Source organism: Melospiza georgiana, chromosome 9, assembly GCF_028018845.1.
Source record: "Melospiza georgiana isolate bMelGeo1 chromosome 9, bMelGeo1.pri, whole genome shotgun sequence".
Classification (NCBI taxonomy): domain Eukaryota; kingdom Metazoa; phylum Chordata; class Aves; order Passeriformes; family Passerellidae; genus Melospiza; species Melospiza georgiana.
This window is the reverse complement of record NC_080438.1, coordinates 1,376,585-1,384,709: the sequence shown is the minus strand read 5'-3', so window position 1 is coordinate 1,384,709 and position 8,125 is coordinate 1,376,585.

Here is an 8,125-nt window from a genome sequence, read left to right as displayed (position 1 = left end):
ATCCCTGCTGGCAGCACCCATGCCGGGATGAGGACGGGCAGGGCTGGGCTGGGCAGGCTGTGCCAGGCCCAGGGGCTCTGGGCTCAGCCAGTGTCACTCTCATCTGTCCCTGCACACCCGTGCTGCTGGGCTGGCTGGCGTGCTGGCACCAGAGGGCTCCTCTGGGCTCTAGCTGTCCTTGTGCCAGGGAGCCCCAGCAGCTGCACACTGGCATTTCCCCCATCCCCACAGAGACCCAGGGCTGGTTTAGGGGCACAGACACATCCCCCTGTTTTCTTACAGGCAGTGATTTCAGCCTCTGCTCGGGCTGCGGGAGCACCTTGTGTCACTGGAATCGTGTGCTCTGATATTTGTTACAGTGCAGGATTATTTTCCATTGATTTCAGGCTAATCACACAAAGAAAAGCAACATCTGCTGAGTGAATGGGCTCCCAAGGAGAATTAACCGCTCTCACACACAAAAGAATGGGAAAGAGTTGAACCAGCAAGATTCTCTTTAGCAAGAAGAACATTTATTTTTAGCGCCTCGTGTGGCCCACTCCCTCCCTCCCTCCCTCCTTTGAGCCAGAGCCAGTTGGAGGCGGGAAAATACCACTGGCACTGGCTTTTCTCCTTCCTCCCCATCATCCCCATCCTCGCATCTTGACCCCTCACTGACTGAGGCACTCAGGAAAAATGCAGTTCCTAGCAGGCCATCCATCTGCAGAGCACATAAACTTATTTGCCAGTAAAATGAGAGCAACTGAGATGATTTGAATCCATGTCAGGGCTCCCCATAGCACACAAGCCAGCTGCACAAAGGTGGAGTGGGGAGCCTGGGTAACAAGATGGAAGCAGTGGAGAAAAGTATCCTAACAAGAGTGTGGTAATTAGGATTGGGCTGTTTGTTTCCCTTCCCGGGAAGAGGCAAGCCATAAATCAGGGAGGCATCTGCCGTGCACGATCCAAGGGCTCTCAAAGCAGTAGGAAAAAGCCATCCATCACTGTTAGCAGGAGGAGGATTCGAGTTTCAATTACAGATACTCAAACTATGCATTTGTAATTGTTTGGAAACAAAGTTTTCCCTAATTTCTTCCCTTGCTCTGGGAGGGGGCTGAGCCAGCTACAGCAGGGGCCCCTGCACCCACTCTCACCCTCCTTGCCTTCCTCTCTCTGGGGACATTTTTCCACAGCACGTTTCCAAAATAACCTGGTCCTTGAAACCAAGGGAGGGACAATGTCAAGAGCTTTCTTCCTGCTGAACACTCCCTCTGGCACGAGTCCCATCGCACTGACCTCTCTGTGCTTCTCCAAGCCGCCTGCAGGGCAGCAGCTCCTGTGCCCGAGGAAAGCAGGCTCCTTCCCTCGCTGGGCACCTGCTCACAGCCCAGGGCAAATCCCAGCCCCTGCTTTTGGGCAGGTGCCATTCCCTGCGTGCTTCCTGCAGCTAAGCCCGTGAAAATGGTCCCAGCTGTATCCCAGCTCCCACCTCCTCGTGTGAGGCTCGGTTATCCCCCCGTGCCCACCTGCAGCCTGCTGCCACATCCCTGTTCCTGCTCTCACCCCGCTGGCACGCCCAGCACATTGCCACATCCCTTCCCAAACCTCCTTCCGTCCATGTGTCCATCTGTCCTGGCAGCAGCAAGCATCTGAGCCCCCAGGCACTCACCTGAGCCACTCATCCCTCCTTGCCCCGGCGTCCAGGTGTAATGGAATTATGTGAATTCCGCAGGACTATTAACTGTGCTGCTTTAATTCTCCCCTGGTATTTACAGTCACTGGGATTTGGGAGCTGATATATTATTATTGTGTTGTCTGAATATATCTCCAGGCAAGAAAGTTGAGCTGCAAGCACAGAAATGTTCATTGCCCAGCTATGAGAGGTCCATTAGGAGGATAGACCAGAGCTACAGCGTTAGCATGTAAAACATGGGGGAGTGGAGTGAAATATTGCCTTTGCTGGCCAGCTCCCATCAGCGGGCTGTGGGAGACAGGCAGAGTGAGGGAGGTGTCCCAGCCGGGGGTGGGGACAGGCACAGGTGCCCAGTGAGTGCCAGGCCCGGGGTTTGTGTGCGCGGACTCTGCCCCGGCAGGGCTGGGCACGGGCGGTGCCCTGGCAGGGCTGCACCCACGGGCAGCCCCTGCTCTGTGCCCCGGGCATTCCACATGCCCTGGCCCTGGGAAGGAGCAACACAACAATTCCCACCGAGCCAGAGGGACCCTGCCCAGCCCTCCCTCGCCTCCCTCCTCAGTGACCCCGTGTCAGTCCCGGGTAAATGCAGGCTTGGGGCAGAATTAATCACTGCGGCAGTTTACAAGGCAGTTAAAGGAAGGGCCGCGTGTCTGATTATACAGCAAATAAGCCTTGGTGAATTACAAACGTATCAAAGGTGGTTCCAATTAACTGCGGTGATCCACGGGACAGAGCACCCAGGATAATGCCACCTCCTCTGCTTGGTGTCCTGCACTTGGGAACTGAGCAGTAACACGAGTGAAGATCATCAGCTGCAGTCCCACATGAAGAATGCCAAGTATTGTATTTATTTATCAGCCAAAAGTGAGGGATTGCTACCAGGAACCTGAACAGCTAGACACTGCAATTAACATATTGTTTGAATATGGCTACACGCTTGCCACACAAATGAAGAAGATGTTCTTCTGGCTCCTTAGAAGCTCAGAAAAAACATATTCCTTCTTGTGTCTGCTGCAACATAAAAGCCATGGCCAACATCACATCCTCAGGATTGGGATCATAGGGACAAGATTAGCCTGGAGCCCCCCGTGCCTTGAGCACTTCCTGCAGAGATGGCAAGTCATGCTGTACAAATTCCTCCACCTAGAGACAAAAACAACCTCAACACCTTTCTTTCTGCAGTGATTCCACCTTCAGAACAGCATCGTGACAAACTGGGAATGAATTTCAGATGATGTCGTGCCCCTGGCGTGGCCGCAGGTGGCTGCACGTGCCAGCCCATGGCACAGGCTCTCACTGCAAGGAGCATCTGCTCATGCAGATACTGATTGGTTCACTGAACATTACTGCAGCTGATAAAGCTGAGAAAGGTCAAGAGTGATGTTTGTGCAGAGTGTGTTTCCCATAATGGGGAATGTGTTTAATGGGGATAAGAGCAAGAGGAATATTGTGTGGGGTGGCTCTTGCAAAGCTGTGAGATGCCCAGGGGATGTGGACACTGCCCCAGCCTGCTGTGGGAATACTCCTGCTCCATATGTGGGAGTTCCCAGGGGTGGGCTCCCACTGCCACCCGCTCCCTGCCATGGCAATGGGGCTCTGGGTGCCCCAAACCTTGCAGGCTCTCACAGGCTGTGCTGGGGCTGGCAGGGAGCAGTGTTAATTTTAGCCAGCACCTGCTCTGCTGCAGGGAGTGTATTTATTTCAGCACCATAGACAAGTGCTTGTTTTTCTGAAACAAAAATGTTTCAAGACATGGGGTTTGTGGAGAACTTCCAAAAACTTGGGATAATTTCAAATGGAAAGGAAACCTCAGTGTAAAGATTTGTCTATGAAGACAAAATCTGAGTTTTCAGGTGGTTTGATTAAGCAGTCTGCTTGAATCCCACTGGATATCAAAGATGTGTCTGTGTTTTCAAAACCAGCTCTGAAGCTGTTTCTAGGCCCACCTCTAAAATAAATAAATGCATACATAAGTGTGTGCCTGATGAGAATGAGCTCTGCCAGCTCATCAGAATAAAATGTCAGCAAATGCCAGCAAGTTCCTGACCTTAATTCCAACAGGCTTGCCTTCCTCCCCTTTCTGAAGTTATTTGCTTCCTTCCCAGATCCTGCTATTTAGATGTTGATCTCCATGTTTTATTGGGCAGAAAAAGCATGTCCTGGTGGTGCACACCTCACCTGGTGCTTCTGCCAGATGGGGCTGTGCTGGTGACTGCAGGGACAAGGTGACAGCCAGCCGAGCCCACCAGGGCCTCACAGGCTTGGGGATGCCCTGATGCCTCACGGGTGCCTCTACTGCACTCCCCAAATGTAGGGCCATGACCCTAAAACTATTTGCTGCTGTAGGATTCTGTGGAAGGACATCAAAGCAATGGGGAGCACCGAGCTGTGAGCTGGATCCCCACTCTGCCGTGTGACTGCCTGCCCAAGGGCCAATTTGCTTTACCAATTACTGTGCAGAGCTGCAAACTCTGACATCTGCTCTCTTCTTCTCACAGCCATGCCCTGTGATGGTTCCCATTCCCACCTGCATCCAGCACAGCAAAAACCATTTGCATTCCTGGCCAAAAGCCCTTCCATTATTCCTCTGGGAGGAGGAGCCTCCTGGGCACAAGCATTGTGTGGGGTGTGTTCCCCAAACCCACTGCGCTGTGCTGCATAAAATGAGAGTTCATTGAGCCCTTTTTGGGGAACACAGGCAGCAAGGGAAGGGGTACCAGCCTCCTGGGGCTGGGCTCCGTGCTCACCATTGCCACCTTTGAGGGCAGCTTTCTTCTTCTCCCACAGTGCTGTGGCACAGGAGCTGTGGGGCAAGTTTTGGGTCAGGCTGCGGCTTCGTTGTGCTGGGAGGTACAAAGTGCTCTGCGAGCGTGGCATTTCAGGTTAGATAAAAGAGGTTCCTGCTATAGACTGTGGATATTACAGTAACATATAGGACTTTCTGGTGGGAAAATGTGGTATTTTCACTGTGGTTTATTATAAGGGTGAGACTAGGTGGTGCAGGCTGACACTCACAGGCCAGCTCGCATTTATAATATATTTGTACAATATGATCTCTTTTCGAGCTCTGACACCTGCCAAGACTTTGGGATGCTTTTGGACAAACTCACACCACCCTGACCAGCTCTCCTGTGTCCTTTGCTGCTGGGGCATGGGGCTCAGGATCCTCTCTCCCTGCTGCACCCCCTGACACCCCGGATGATGCTGGGGAGCTCAGGGCTGCTGGCGGCCCCTCAGTGGGCACACAGCCACACGGGCTTCATCTTCTGATGGCATCAGCTGCACCAGAACGTCCTCTCGACTTCACAGGATGCCAGAGCAGTGTGTGAATGGCAGCCGGGGCTGTTTCCCCGGGGCGCGGGTGCACAGCAAGGGGGAGCAGCCTACACACGCCCGCACCCCGAAGGCTGGGGAGAGCCTGAGGGAGGCGATCGCGGACTCTCCGTCCAGTCTGGGTTTTCCGTGCCGCATTTCTCGGCCTTCCCAGGAGATGGCAGGCCAGCCTTACAAATCCACGTCCCGCAGATCCCGGCACCGGCCCCGGCCCCGAGCCGGCCCGGAGCCGCCCGGAGGGGTCCCGGGCGAGCCCCAGCCGTGGCTCGGGGGACAGAGCCCTGTCCCCGCCACCCGAAGCCCCGGCGGGGTCCCCTCGGGCTCGGGGGACACTTCAGCCCCCGACCCGCGGGCACAGCCGGGCCAGCCCGGGTCCCGCCAGCGCCTGGGCACGGACGGGGATGTGACAACGAGCAAACCGGTTACACAACCTCGACGGGTTATCCCAGGGCTCCTAATTATTGATTTTCAGTGGGAGGAGACAGGTTCTGGACTTGCAGGCCAAACAGGGGCGTGAGGGGTAATTTCCTTCCCGGATCTCCGGTGCCTCGCGGGGCCGGGGAGCTCAGCTCAGCTCAGCCTGGCAGCCCGAAAGGCGCTCCCGGCAAGAGGCCGTGGCTGGGCAGGGAGCTGCAAGGGCAGGGGGGTCAGGTCACTGATGGCAGGGGGGAAATGAAAAACCAAGAGAGACCCCGGTGATTTTCGTAACGCAGCGAGAAGGTGGAACCAGCCGCAGCTGCCGGTGGGAATGGCTGGAGCGCTGCCCGAGGCCCTGAGTGTCCCCGGTGGCTTTGGGACAAGCCGGTCACAGCACAGCTCCTGCCCCCCACGCTGCTGCTGCCCGTGCCCGTGGTGCAGAACACCCACGAGAAACTGCAGAGGGAGGCTTGTCCTTTGGTCCAACGCCGGTATTTAAAGAGCTGGCTCCAGGCACTGCAGCAGGCAGTGGGAACAGCCGCCACGCTGCGGGAGAAGCCCGAGGAGCAGGCTGTGGACTGCCCAGGGCATCTGTCAGGAACCCCAGCGCTGCCAGGCGAACCCGCTGGGACTGCCTGGAAGGAGCTGGTTTATTCCCCAGGCTCTGAAGGCTTCCCATCAAATGCCCATGCCTGCCCCTGGGGGAACACCTCCCCGAGGGCACCATGCACTGGAGAGATGCTTGCAAGCCCTCCCACATGGAATTTGCTTCTTCCCCAAATCCACAGGGCTTTGCAGGCTGTGGAAATTCTACAGTCTGCAAGAATGTGTGTCTGTAATCAAATTTAGCACAGGAACAGGGCTCCAGAGAGGCTGTGAGATCTCTGTCCCTGGGGATGCTTGCAATGTGCCTAGACACAGCCCTGAGCTGCTGCTCCGGTCTCAGAGCTGAAACTTACCCTGCTTGGAGCTTTGGATGAGAGACTCTCAGGGGATTTATGTGGTGTCTGTATCATTCCCAGCACCTGGGACTCCCATGCTGCCAGCCAAACCTTTGCTAAACAGAAACCTTCAGCAAGAACCATGGAGTCGATCCAGGCTTGAGAATGTTCTACCACCAGCTTCTGCCTGTCCCAGGCTGAAGTGAGTCCAAGCAGGTGCTCAGTTCTCTGCACCGTTTTTCCCCATGGATTCCTGCAGGTGCAGTCAAAACTGCGACACACAGCATTGATCCCCTGCCCTCCCCCAAAACCAAGGGTAAAAGGTTTCAAGAGCCCAGGGCTTGCTCGTTTCTTGCTTTCAGTGGGAAATCATCCCTTGATTCACTTGTCCAAGCGCTGGCAGTTCTGCAAAATCCCACCCTGGGCCTGGCACAGGGAAACTGGCAGCACAAGAGCTGCTCACGTACACCTCTCGTGGCACGATGGAGCACAGGGATTTCTCAGCTTGTCATACGCTTGTCTGTGCCCAGACTGTCAGCAGAGCCCCTGGGGGTGGTGGGGAGCCCACCCAGTTTTGAGTGGAACAATATATTTTTCAGATGTGGCTGAAGTGCTGCGGCTGGCACTGAACTGTCGTATAAACTCAAGTTTCAGCACACCGATTCAGGCTGAAAAAATCAATGGCCCTGGGTCTGTTCTGCCCGGGGAAGGATCAACAATCAGTGCTGCTCTTTGCACTGCAGTCATTTGGAACCCTGAGGGAAGTGGGCTCTGGCTGTAGGACCATGCAAGCATGGCAGGGCAAGGACTTTGGGAATTGTGGTTCTCTTGTGGAGAGGAGTGCCCCTGAGGCCCGTGTTGGCTCCTCAGGCACACATGGGGAGATGATCTCTGCAGCATCCATGGGCATCCAAACACAGAAGGATGGAGCCCGACCTTAGAGTGCTCTGTGTGTATGGGGGTAAGGGATGCAACAGCCTGGACTTGAGGTCAGATCTATGTGAGTTGCTCCCCGAACATCAGGAGAACAGCTCTGGGCTGCTTTTGGTGGGTGGGAAGCATATTCACAGCTTTCGGGACATTGGTAAGGGAGGGCCCGGTAGGGCTGGGGATCTGGTCTCAAGAGCTGCTCTTTCTTTAAGCGCAAGACGGAGATTTTCCACTTCCAGCGTGCTTGGTTTCCACCGTGTCCGGCGCCGAGACAAAGATTCGCGTGCGGAGCTCCCTGGCGCGGCTCCCCGACCCGGAGGAATGGGCGCCATGTGCGGCCGGGGGGCGGCCGGCGCTGCCCACCCTCCGAGCCGCTCCCGAGGCTCCGTTCCCCGTTATCCCTTCCTTGGTTTCCCATGCATTTGAAGTTTGGCGGCGGGGCGCAAGCCCGGCCCCGCGCACCGGGTGTCGGCGGTGCCGGTGCCGGGGAGGGGCACGGAGCCCCCGCCGCCCGCTCCGGGGCCGGTGACGGGGCCGGTGCCCGTGAGGGGGGCGCAGCCTCGCCCCCGCCCGGCGCTGGGCCCCGGTCCCGGTGCCGGTGCCCGTGAGGGGGGCGCAGCCTCGCCCCCGCCCGGCGCTGTGCCCCGGTCCCGGTGCCGGTGCCCGTGAGGGGGGCGCAGCCTCGCCCCCGCCCCGCTCGCTCCGGTCCCGGTCCCGGTGCCGGTGCCCGTGAGGGGGGCGCAGCCTCGCCCCCGCCCCGCTCGCTCCGGTGCCGGTGCCGGTGCCGGTGCCCGTGAGGGGGGCGCAGCCTCGCCCCCGCCCCGCTCGCTCC